Below are 14,038 nucleotides of genomic sequence, written 5' to 3'. Positions count from 1 at the left end.
AAAGTGTCGGTGCTTTCACTTTCTTTTTCTTTTTCTTAAATCACATATTACAAAAAAGAAAAAAAACAAGAAAAAAAGACTTTCATAATACATGTCCAGATCCAGATCTGGCCAATCAGTTCGTTGATATATTAACTGCATGTCGAGACAGCTGTTGAGGTGGTCGCTAGATACACCTACTTCCGATATTTACAATTATTGATTTAATATTTACGATCATTGATTTAATTATGACGGCCATTAAATTAACTCTATGAATGTTAACATATATTTTATCAGGTTAGCTTATTCTTTTAGATATGTAAATTAAGGTAAAAGCAAAAGTAAACTTCTTCTCCTTAAAATTATATTGTCTTATTTAATATTATTTACAATCATATCAAATTTTAAATTCTGGTAATCTTTTAAAACTTTAACACTCTTAACAAAAATGATAAATCTCAATTAATCTCATGAATTTAATCCCTGGAGTGACCGATCCGATTCCACGGAAGTTTCCCATCGATCATCAGGGTAAATCGGGAAGCGCATACAACGACCAATCCAAATGCCCAGGATCCTTTGATTGTGTTCTCCATTTGAAAGAAAATTCTTGTAAATACGCTGTAGCTGGGGATCGAACCATGGGTCCCTGGATCACTTAACACTCTTAAAAAAAAATAGAAAGAAGAACTCGAGAAGATAAATCAGTATTTAAACTATGTAAGAGAGAAGAAATCAAAAAGATAAATCAGTATTTAAGAATTAAGTGATTTGAACAACATGTATATATAGGAATAAAGGAATATCATCAAAACTCACTTTGAAAAGTGCATCTCCTTAAATTCCCTTTAACTCTGAATTAATGATGAAAACATTCAAATTATAAAATTTTTGACAACATCTTTGGAAGACAAGCGTCCAACTAAAAAATTTGCATTTAAGCTGAATATTCACGGGTTTAAATGCACATTTATGTTCAAAACAAGCATTTAATATATTTAAATAATAAAAAAATTAATAAACAGCTGGAAAATCAAATAATGCCTAAAAGATTAAATATTCAATCAACTGTCCTTGGAAAAATCCTTACTATGGAAGACATTGGAGAAACTAGATTTTCACCCGTAGTAGTATCTCAACGTTTTGACGATAAATAAAAATTATTTTAAGTTATTGGACAAACTATTTATTTTAAGCAATCTTTCTTTCAAATATTGTTGGAGATTTCACTAGAATTACAAAGGATAGTCTGAATTGAAAGTACAAATCTAAATCAGACTTGTTCCACCTGATCACGCAGGTAAAATACAGCTAACTCAACTTGTTACCAGCCTCAGTGCAAGTAATATACATGAAGGTATTAATAACGTTCTCTAACTAAGAATGTGCAAGTCATGGGTCAGATATATCCCCCATGGAACAGAGTCATCCGGTCCTTTACTGATTTTGCCAATGTGAAAATCTGACTCCTATCCCTCGTCCTACTAACCGTAGGCGGTATCAGGTCTGTCGACGGTATTTTCGGAACTTGAGAACTCCGCCTTACAGCTGGGGAGTTACGGGTCTGCTCCCGATTATCCCTATTATCCTCTGAACTCTCTGTCTCTACAAATCTAGCGGAGCGTCTCCGGGGTCGACCATGTGCTTGGTTTCGTCCAGAAGCCATAACAAAATTTAATCTCACCTGATGACATAATTACTATAAGCTTCTAGAAATGGATTAGATATACAAGATGACTTTACTTACAATTGCTTGGAGATCATGCCTCTGTCTGTCCCATCTCACAATCTGGATCGAATAACGATAACCAAATACGATTACTAATTCCTAAGAAGCAACGACAAATCCGATAACACATCCAACCGAAAAATAGACTCCGACACTATGAAATACAAAACGTAGATAAAACCAAACAATGATAAATCCGAATGAACCTAACCTTGGACCTGTGGATTATAGGGTCCACCACGCTTCCACTGCGCCACTCTAATAACACTAAATTGGTATCAGATAGGCTACAAATACAACGAAAATCCAATGACAACTCCCGAAGAACCGAACCTCGCTCTGATACCACTAAATTTTCACGTCTCGGGAGGCTGTCCGAAAAATTTTGACAACATCTCCCCTGGAACCATGACAATTTTCCCTGAATACATACGTAATCAAATGAGCCTACATGACCAAAACAACAATACAATACATGTGTATCCAACTATTATCTACACAAATAAAGGCCCACACGGCCATACAACATATATACAACTTATCATCAACTAGAAACACTACCACAACAACGAAAAATCGACCATGATTATACAAAAAGTCGACGTATAATAAAATCTACACAATGCAGTGGAAACATAACGATAACAACTAGAAATCTATTTTATACAACGTAAAACTACAAAAATCAACTCTTCTTCTTGCTGTGAGATGGGGGTAATCTGGCAGAACTCCAAGTTTTGATCAACATCTTTATCTACTACCTGAGGAGACAAAAAACCCCAGGGTCTGGGTGGTGAGTATAAAAATACTCAGTGGATACTAGATAAAAGTGCATAATATAGCAAGGTGTCAAAGAATATAAGGATGGATATCAACAGGTATACAGTTCAATATGATACTACAAGAGCAAGGTCAACATATAATATAAGAATCATGTATGCCATGTCATACAAATGCAGCAGTCATATAACAACAAGTGTATAATCATATAATAACAAGTGTAGCATCTATAAAAATGTAGTAAACAACAACGATGCATACATCATCACTGTCTGCACTCACCACCCCCAGACCCCCATATAATGATCTAGGGTGCAAAACAGGACAACTGCGCAAATTGTTCAACAACAGACCACTACACGTGAATGGGGAGCGGGAAAAATCTCATTGTCTGACCTCAACCTCCCAACAACAAACCACTACACGTGAGGGGTGTTGATGCAGTCTAACCCTAGTCAGACCCGAGTCTGACTCGAGTCAGACCTGAGTCTGTTTTGATGTTTGACAAAGATTAATTAGATCAACTAATCATGATTTAAGTTTAGCTTTAACTGGTAGAATTGAGTTAGGAAAGTCAAATTGAAGGTCGCCCGGGAAATTGACAACTTGCCCGGGATACCTAGGTTTTGAATAGGTTCCTTAGCTCCTGGGTTGATTGGTGAGGTACCCGGGAGAATGCTATTTTGACCAAGAGAAAACTTACCCTGGAAGGTTTAACTGGGAGAGAAGAGGTTGCCCGAGAATAGGTTTCACTGATAAGCTCTTGCCCGGGAAGAAGATAAACTTAACTAGGAAAGGTGAAACCAAGAGAAGATCTCACTTGCCGGGTGAGTCTCATGGAGAAACTACTCTGGTCGTATAAGACGTATGCGGGCTTGGCCGGGAGATGGATATCTTAGCCGGGCATATAATGTTGAGTTTGCTATGATCGGGAGAAGTAAGAAACGATTTATACTGACATGGTCGGGAAAGGTTTATATTGACCTGGCCATGATAAATCTGGTTAAAAGGAAGTTTTGTCCGATATCTAGAAATGGTTGTTGGGTCCAAAAGGATGTTTGTATCTCCACAATGGCATGATATTGTCCACTTTGGGCCTAAGCCCTCATGGCTTTGCTCTTGGGCTCTCCCCAAAAGGCCTCATGCCAATGTAGATACTTTCCATGCTTTTAACCCCATGATCTTTTCCATGTGCTTTAGATGTGAGACTATGTTTGCACCCTTGCAACCCAACAATCCCCCCTCAAACAAAGGACCACAGGGCCCCCCCTGAATCCTCGACCCACCAGGACTTTTTCACCTAGCCGCAGCTAGGACTTTTGGATCTACAAAAGACAGCTTTTCGTACTCGATATAGACACTATGAGTTTTTGGTGATGCCATTCCGACTCACCAATGCTCCGGTCGTATTTATGGATTTGATGAATTGGGTTTTCTTAGAGTATTTAGATTGGTTCATTATAGTCTTTATCGATGACATTCTCATATATTATCGATCAGAGGAAGAGCATGAGTAACATCTTCGCATTGTATTAGAGACATTACGTCGTGAGTAGCTGTATGTAAAATTCAACAAATGTGCTTTCTGGTTATCTTCTATGGGATTTCTCAAACACGTTGTATCTAGTAGAGGTATTTCTGTTGATCCTTAGAAGATAGAGGCTATTACTAGTTGAGAGTAGCCAAACACAGTTCAGGAGTTCCGTAGTTTTCTTAGTTTGACTAGATATTATCGTAGATTTATAGAGGGTTTCTCTTGTCTTGCTATACAACTGATTTGTCTAACCAAAAAAGGGGCAAAGTTTTTTTGGTCAGAGGCTTGTGAGACTAACTTCCAGGAGCTTAAGTAACGGTTAGTGAGTGCCTCGATATTGGTGATTCCTTCTGGTGAAGATAAATTTATTCTTTACACCGATGCATGATTTCGGGGATTAGGTGCAGTATTGATGCATCGTGATTGGGTGGTTGTTTATGCTTCTCGTCAGCTGAAGGACCACGAGAAGAACTACCCTGTTCATGATTTAGAACTTGCAGCTATTATCTTCACTCTGAAGATTTGGTGATATTATTTGTATGGAGTTACTTTCGAGATTTTCACTGATCATAAGAGTTTGAAGTATCTGTTCACTCAGAAAGAGCTGAACCTTAGATAGAGACGTTGGATGGAATATCTAAAGGATTATGGTTGTATCATTAACTATCACCCAAGGAGAGCTAATGTGGTAGCTGATGCACTAAACCAAAAATCTCATGAGATTCTAGCTAGTCAGTGGGTGGGAGTTACTGATCTAGTCTGACAGTTTTCTGAGTTGGGATTGGAGGAGCTTGGTCAGACTCAACGAGGAGTGTTGATTTCTATGATGGTGCAATCACCTATAGTAGAGAAGATCAAGTTGGCATAGACTAGCGACTAGCATATTTAGTTCATCTGCAATAGGGTGGACTCCGTACAGTAGTTAGGATTTTCTTGTAACGCAGATGGAATACTTCGATTCCTAGGACGACTTTGTGTTCCAGAGTAGCATCCAATTAAGGAGTTATTGCAGGAGGCATACCATTAATTCTAGGTTTGCAATACATCCTAGTGGTACTCGTATGTATCGGGATCTAAAACATTCTTATTAGTGGAATGTCATGAAGAGGGATATCGCAGATTCTGTTGCAAGATGTTTAGTGTGTCAATAGGTGACGGTTCAACATCAGAGACCAACCGGGTTACTTCAGGAGATACCGGTACCTGAGTGGAAGTGGGATCATATCATGATGGATTTTGTTATAGGCTATCTGGAAGGGGCATGATGTGATTTAGGTAATCGTTGATTGGTTAACCAAATCCGCTCATTTTCTTTTGATATGTCGAACTGATCCGTTGGATCGTTTGGTGGATTTGTATTGTAGAGAGATCGTTAGATTACATGGAGTACCTATGAGTATTATTTCTGATAGAGATCCGCTTTTTATCTCACGGTTCTGGCAGAGTCTGCAGCAAGCACTGAGTACAGAGCTTTGCTTTAGTATAACATTCTATCCATAGATAGACGGTTAGTTGGAGCGCACTATTCAAACTCTTGAGGACTTAATGAGAGCTTGTGTTTTGGATTTCAATGATAGTTGGGAGGATCACTTGCATCTGGTTGAGTTTGCGTATAATAACATTTATCATTCTATTATTCAGATGGCTCCGTTTGAGGTTTTGTATGGTAGACCTTGTTGATCTCCGGTGTTGTGGGAGGAGGTTGCCAAGAGACAACTGTTGGGTCCGCAAGATATTCAGTAGGATGCCGAGCTTGTACGAGTTATCAGACGACGTATGTCAGAGTCTCAGGATCGACAAAAGAGTTATGCGGATCAGAGACGGAGGCCTTTGGAGTTTTTTATGGGGGATCATGTGTTCTTATGCGTATCACCCACGAAAGGGGTAAAGAGGTTGGATTGAGGGGGAAGATATCTCCATGCTACATTGGACCATTTGAGATATTGGAGCAGATTGGTGAGGTGGCATATGTTCAGATTGAGGGGGAAGTTAGCTCCGTGCTACATTGGACCATTTGAGATATTAGAGCGGATTGGTGAAGTGGCATACTACCTGGCATTACCGTCGATACTTGTTGGTGTTCATAACGTATTTCATGTCTCCATGCTGCGAAAATACGTACCTCATCCTACTCATATTCTGAAGGAAGTACTTAGACCTCTTCAATCGGATGCGTCTTATGAGGAGATTTCAGTGCGGATTCTTGGCCATAAGGAGTAGCAATTGCAGAACAAAATCATTCGACTTGTAAAAGTCGGATGACAGCACCATACAGATGAGGACGCTACTTGGGAGCTGGAGGATGCTATCCGGGCTCAATACCCTGATCTATTTACTTAAGAGATGATTTTAATTATTATGGTATTTGTGTACTGTAGTATGAAGATAGTAAATTTAGGGACCAAATTTTATTAGTGGGGGGAATATAAAATACAAAAAGTTTTAGGAGTTATTTATAAATAATTTGGCCCTAAATTGGTAAAGATTAAGAGGCTAATTAAACCATCCCCTAAAGCCCAATTTAAGGCCCAAATAAACAACCCAATTAAAGCCTAATTAATTAATGGATTGAGTTTGGGTTAAACCCAAAACCCGTTAAAAATCCATATATACAGTGGCCGCGATTCCTCTCCTTTGTATTCCCGATTGTGATCCTCTGTTTCTTCCTCTTCTTCCTCAACGCGCGAACGCGTTCATCCGTAGACGGTGTCGACGTCGAGGAGAACCACCAACGATTAGGAGCTTTGGCCGTTGGGCTTGTATCTCGCTAGGGGTTGGCTAGGAACCGGTCGGTGGCGACAATTGACACGAACAGAGGGGAGTGCAGAGCTGAGGAAAGATCTTGATCAATAAGTTGATCCCTAATTAAATCCCTATTTCCATTGGGTTTTGTAGTCAGATTTCTGAGATTTGCTTCTGGATCAACAGATCGGAGGGAGTTCTTTGGTTTTAGCCGTGAGCTTTGGAACTGGAACTTGATCAGGGCTGAGCAAGATTTCTAGGGCGATCGGATCAATAGCTCTGAGGTAAGTGTTCTTGATTCGGTTAACAAATTGGTAGATTGTTTTTGGGATTTGATTGATTTCAGTTAGGTTACGGTTCGATTGGGATTTCTTGGAATTGATTGGTCTTGCTCTGTTGGATGCCAAGATTGGTCGATAGGGTTTCGGTTGGATTTTTATGGGTTTCTGTTTGATTGGCTTAGCTGATGGATTGATCTGATTAAAGATTGATTCATATTAGGTTTTGGATTTGTTGGATCCTAGTTGATTCTTAGCTTCAGATTAAGCTAGGTGTGGAATGAGGTTAGTTTAAATTAAATTAACCGAGTTGTGTTAATTTGATTTAATTGGGTTAAGTTGGTGTTGGATCTTTTGGATCTGTTGGATTGGCTTGTGTTGGTCCTAGATGATCCGGTTTAGGCTAACTTGAGTTAATTGGAGTTTAATTGATTAGGTTAAGTATTAGATCTTAAATTGGCTAAGGTCTATGTATTTATTATTGAATGTTGTTTATTCTATTTGCAGGACTTTAATTGATTGTGGGTTCGATTATATACGAGGTTATATTTTTTGGGGGTTCTTATATCGATGTTCGTCATATCAGGTTGGTAATCTCTGTACATGGGCAATATAAAATAAGTTTTTTTTTCTAGTGCATGTTTCTTTCTATTGTAGTTGGTTGGATACCTTGGGCATACTTCTGTTTATTCTATGCTTGTTCTTAATTCGATTGATCTTATGAACATCTATACTGTTGCTTGTGCAATCCCTTTGTTATCTATGTGATTATTATTTATTATCTCTAGTTATGATACCTGTGATCAGTTTACTTATACATGTTGATTTAGTATAGTAAATGTTGGTTATTGTTGCTTGATCATCACATCATGCATGGTGACAATTATAACTCCTAATGTTGTGGGGCAATCGTCATTGATAGTTGTCATCTCTTCATCACTATCGGAGGACTCTTGCTCGGATTCGGATGATTCTTCTTTCTCCTTCTTTTTCTTCTTGTCCTTCTTATCTACAAGCAAAGCAATACCTTTCTCTTTTGTGGACAAGTTAGCTTGCTCATGTAGCTCAAACTCACAAAATAATTCATCTAGTTTTACAGTAGACAAGTCCCTTGATACTTTATAAGCATCGACCATTGATGCCCATAGAGTGGTTCGGGGGAAAGCTTGTAAGACATACCTTACTAGATCTCGGTTGTCAATCTTTTCACCAATGATATGGAGGTCATTCATGATCTCCTTGAACCGTCCATGCATTTGGCTTACATTCTCGTTGGTCCTCATTGAGAACGATTGGAGTTGACCCACCAATAAATCTCTTTTGGCTCGCCTTGATTCGCTTGAGCCCTCATTGAGTTCAATAAGCTTTTCCCACAATTCCTTGGCCGAGTCGAATGGACCAACCTTGCTCAATTGTTCTTTGGAGAGTCCGCATTGCAAGGTTGTTGTGGCTTTCGCATTCGCTTGTGCCTTCTTGCATATATCCTTTGACCAATCCTTTGTAGGAAGAGGTTTTCCAGAAGCATCCTTGGGTTTTTCGAACCCATCTATAACACTAAACCAAATGTCAATATCATTCATCAAATAGTATTCCATCCTACCTTTCCAATATGCGAAATCGTTGCCGTCGAAGTAAGGCGGTCGTGCGGTGTTGTATCCCTCTTGAAACGCCATTTGATTCTTTCGGTTGAATGTTAGTTCGCGCGAAAGGAACCTGCTCTGATACCACTTGTTGGGATCGGTGCGTTCGCTAGAGGGGGGTGAATAGCATTTTTCGATCTTTCTCTGCGAAATAGTTAGCGGAAGCAAAATAATAATAAGAAAGAACAAGATCAAACGCTAACCCGGTTCGATTTACTTGGTATCCACCTCAACGAGGTGACTAATCCAAGGATCCACACACGCAGCCGACGATTCCACTATGAAACAATCTCCTTCTCAAAGCACGCTTCGAAGGCGGAGAAACCTTTACAACAGAGCTCTTCCTCTTACAAGGTTTTTAATGAAGTTTAAGGAGGAAGAGAATGGAGTTTTTCAATCACAGAGAGCTGTCAGAAAGATGAAGAAATCAAGTGTTGTTTTTCTGCGACGTTGATCGCTCTTTTTATAAAATTTCGTGCACCAGTCGACTGATCCTAGGGCCAGTCGACTGATGGGCTTCAACGGCTCTTTAATACGCATTTAATTTGCCAACTGTCACCCAACGGTAGTCTATCAGTCGACTGCTCCAACACCAGTCGACTGTACGACTGTACCTCTCGACTGATCTTTCTGTTTGACACCAGTCGACTAGAATTCAGGACTTCAGTCGACTGATACTTCTGAACTTGGCTGTGTGTTCTTCGGATCAACCCCAGTCGACTGCTGGCAGGGCCAGTCGACTGACTAAGCTGAAAACTCCCTTTTTCAGCTTCTTCTTCATCCCTTAGCCTTGACACAAGTCTTCAAACGCCTTCCACAAGCCTCGTGCACTTCCTTGCACTAGCTTGAGACGTTTCCCTCGACTTTGTCGTGCTAAGTCTTCTCTTGCCAAGAGGCCTCGCCTCCGGGACTTCGTCCTTTGCCAAGAGGCCGCGCCTCCGGGACTTCACCAAATGCCAAGACTCCATTCCTGGACTTTCCTGTGAACTCAAGTCACACATGTTAGATCACAAACATTGCCTAACTTAAACTGATTCAGCCAAACATTAAAATCTAAATCACTTGGGGGAAAAATAGCAAAATTGCCCCAACATTTGTCTCAGATCCAAGGACTATGCGATTTGGATTATGCACAGATGGATTCAACCCATTTGGTCAATAGGAACTTTTGTACCATATTCTATTATTAATAAAGATAAATTTTTTTGTTATTATACTTACTTTATGTTTGTGCCAAATAACTAAGTATAATAATGTCCATAGGTAGCTAGTTCTAATCTATATCATATCGATTGTTTGAGTCGATAGTGAGATGATGTAGAGAATAATACTCTTAATCAATCCTAGTCAAGCATTAATATTCAGGGACGATATTCATGCGTTGAGACTAGCATGTTGGTCAACTGGATGACTTGATCTCACAAGTCATGGATATGAGATATCGAATTGACACATGGGTATACATTAGAAAATGTATAATGAATTGATCCGCCATGAGAAAGTTTCATGGATCGTTATATGAGTGTCATAAACTTTCTCATGTGACTATTGGTATGAATAGTCTTTCGACCTGAAGTCACTACGGTTCACTACATAAGGAGTTATGTACTTTAGTATCGTCAAACGTCACCCGTAACATGGTGGACTATAAAGGCGATCACTGGATATATAACAAATTATGCGGAGGGATGTGAGTGATGTAGATAGGATCTATCCCTCCCATATGACATGAGTGATATCTTGAGGCCTCTTAATAGAGTAAGATCACGAAATACATGGTCATGCTTAAATGAGTCAATATGAGATATTGAGCTCATTTGTTTGAGTGAGTCTACTTGGGGATCAAGAAACACAAAGATTGATAAGAGGATGATAAGGTCTATGCCTCATTGATCAATCTAGATATCGAGGATAGAAGGACATGGTCATACATTATCATAGTCACGAAGGTTATGTCGGATCTCGACATTCTTGTCACTTGGGTAGCAATGATGCATTGCTAGATGCCACTCATTTCTTATGTTTCTAAAATAGATTTTAGAGGCATTGCCAATGTTATGAGAACCATTGGGTCACACACAAATAACATTCTATTTTGGAGATGAGTTCATTTTAGTTTGACTAAAGGAACAATTATGCTAATTGGACGGTCAAGATTTGAGTTAGACTCAAGTTGGTTGATTTGAAACTTAAATTAAACCAAGTTGATGAATCAAATTTGATTCATTATGCATGATTAATGTGGATTAATCATGTATTGAAAAAGATGAGGTTATCATGCATGGAGGTTATCATGCATAATTAATAAGGATTAATCATGCATTGATGAGAGAATATCAAAAGCCTAAAACCTTTGGTATTCATAGCTTGGGTATAAAAAGAGTTTTTCTTCCCAAAAGTCATGCTGGATATTCATCTTCACCTTCTCTTCTTCTCTTGGCCGAAACTCACACCAAGGGTTGCTAGCACAATCAACTTTCTCCAAAGTGAGTATTAGTGTGGATACGTATAGAGGTACGGATACTTGAACATGCAAGAGATCCGACAAACTTTGGATGAACTGAATAAGCGAAGGGCATGCTCCAAAGGTATATCCTACTAGATAGGATTTTGTAGATCTAAACTTGTATGAGTTTGTTTTTACATGGATCCATAAAGGGATCATTTTTCCACTGTGATTTATCATTTATCGCATATAATTTCCTACAGTGGTATCAGAGCCACTTGCGAAAGATCGTACAAGTTTTTTTATATGTGATATAGAAGTAGGATATGTTGTTGTTATGGGTTGCCTAATTGTATGAGTATTTTGTCTGTATTCAAAAGTTTGTGTTGATCAAACTAAGAGGATATAACATCATTATATTGACAGATGTGCAAATGTTTGTCTAACGAAAGTGTGTTATAGTTCGATTACATTTGACAAAAGTGTGATAAATTTTTCATAATATGTTGTAAACAGATTGTGCGATTTTTGTCACAAGGATGCATCAACGGAGCAAGAGAGTCTTGGGTTCATTTTGATGAACAAAGGGCAGCAACTCATTCAAGGAGTTGTAAATAAAAATTTACCGTGAGGTTTGTGTTCATGAGTACATTTTGCAAACATAATAATATTAATGTATTAGATCTATTTGTTGTGTGTTGGTTGTCATGATGCATGGTTATGACCCTTAACCCCGATGTGACTGTGGTTGTAATGTGTGTGCATGTTGTAATTCATAATATGTCCTGCGTGTTGTGCCTTTCTTTCTATTTTCTAGTTGTAAAAATAGATTTAGACTCGAATATAACTCGAGTATTCTTATTTTGTAATGTACAAAATGAGGAGTGGAAAATCCATTGGAGGATGAAGTTAAAAGAAGGATGCCGACGACACATGATGACTAAAGGAAACACTTGGAGAAGATGTTATCCCTAGGCTGACCATTCGATCATAGAATATGGGTCATAACCATGTCACGTTTAAGTTTATATGTTGATATATGCTATGCGTGTATGTGATGCATGTTAGATAATAAGTTTTATCTTAATTAAGTCAATTTGATATGCCTACCAAAGTTTGATACTCACTATTATCTCGATCATTTGTTGTTGGATTTGTCAAAATAAAGTGACATAATTTATCTTGGTAGAGTATGAGAGGATAATTGTGATGTCCCGCTATCGAATTTTGGGTGTGACTTAACTAAGTTACCTCAATTAGATTGAGAAAAATTTAGAGGCATATCCTAAAAGTTGGGAAAGTTGGGTAAGAGAAAAATTATACTAAGTCTTGAGTGATTAGCCAAAGCTAACTCAAGATGATATGTAATGTGAATCTTAACCCTTTATTTTCAAGAGTTGCATAAGATATAATTGGTAAAATATTGCCTACCTATCATACTAAGTTTTGGGCGATTAACCAAAGCTAACTCAAGGTGAGGTATAATGAGGATCTTATCCCACATGAATTTGTAGCTATTGGGTTAGGAGCTAGTAGTGTGGGCAAAATGTGTTTGCCTACATCCAAGACTAGCCTCTACCAAAGCTCTATGATTCAGTGGGAGCATCATTTAATTAAAGATCTAATTAAATGATTTAGATATGATACTTATTTCTGCATTTTACTATTATAGATTACTATGTCATCTAACTCGTCAAATACTTTCTCTGACGCGCGCGTTTCTGCAGTAGTTGTGCACATTGTACATTACCTCTGCTCTGCAAGAGACAAATGGTCGAAGTCGACGATAAGGGCATCCGTCCTTCGGAGCTTGTTGAATATGTGAGCCACTTCTTCGTCAGTGCGAAGGCGGCTGACGATGATCTTGTGTTTCCGGAGCACCGCCACGTCCTTGTCGGTGTTTATCAAGTAGTCCATGAACCAAACGTAAATCTAGATGTAGTTGTCGACGCCATGGCATTGCTGCTCGAAAACGATGAGGTTTCGGAGGAAGGAGATATTGTCATCGTCGATGAGGAGTTGAGCAATCTCCAAGGATCTCTTGCCTGCGTTGAAAGTGATGTCCAAGAAGCTACTGCCATCGGTCTTATTTGAAAATTGTATTCTCATTGCTTCGATCGAGCACCTCTGCGCTGGGGAAGGAAGGTAAGTAGACGCCGACGTGCCCATAGGCTTTTGCTTTCAGCTTACTAACAAACCGTGAATGGAAAAGGTGGAGCAAATGGGAACTTGTTTGAAAGCTACTGAAGTTCCAGGTCAAGGTCGATGTTGGAGAGAGGTTTCGGTGAATTTGATCCGTGAGATTTAATTTAGACAGAGGGAGTCTGTTGAGGATCTAGGGGAAAGCGAAGGCAGCGTAAATTCGCCCACATCGAGGAGATAAAAAAGGGGAAAAAGAGGGAACTGGTTTTCGACAAGGAACATATCGTTGACAATCGATGGAGCTGCCCACTTCCACGAGTACTCTCCCATCTCTGTTATATGCTGCCCCGCTTGCTCCATTAGAAACTCGGCCATGAAAGCACAGTCGAGCAGCATCATCTCCAAGAACTCATTCCTTGTCATGCCGAACTTCTCCGAGTAGACATCACGTAAATTCGACTCCCAGTTCTCGAATCGCACGACAATGTCCTGCACTGAATTCACGTACTCCATGCGGCTGAGAAAGTTGTTGGCATAGGGAAGTTTGATCCTTTCATCCGTTGCTCGAAAGCGTTGCTTTCCATGGTGGTAGGGGCCGAGGGAGACGATCTTTGGTTCAAAAGAATCGGCACTGGCTGTCCGGATGTTGTCAGGAACTCGATAGATCGTCGCCTCGTTGTCTCGTCCCTTATTTTGGTCTGATATCCACGACAACAGCTTCTTCGCAAAAATCATCGGCGGGTCTTCGATATCTTGACTTTCCAT

At 39.3% G+C, this 14,038-nt stretch overlaps 1 pseudogene; it reads right to left on the bottom strand.

The window, feature by feature from the left end:
* Positions 1 to 12,824: 12,824 nt before the first annotated feature.
* LOC141812976 (UPF0481 protein At3g47200-like) lies at positions 12,825 to 14,038 on the bottom strand (annotated as a pseudogene).

The sequence above is a fragment of the Curcuma longa genome, chromosome 20 (assembly GCF_044706935.1).
Source record: "Curcuma longa cultivar G26 ecotype Majalengka, Jawa Barat chromosome 20, ITB_CL_G26_1.1, whole genome shotgun sequence".
Classification (NCBI taxonomy): Eukaryota; Viridiplantae; Streptophyta; class Magnoliopsida; order Zingiberales; family Zingiberaceae; genus Curcuma; species Curcuma longa.
Note: the sequence above shows the minus strand (reverse complement) of the source record. Positions and strands in the feature narration are given on the sequence as shown.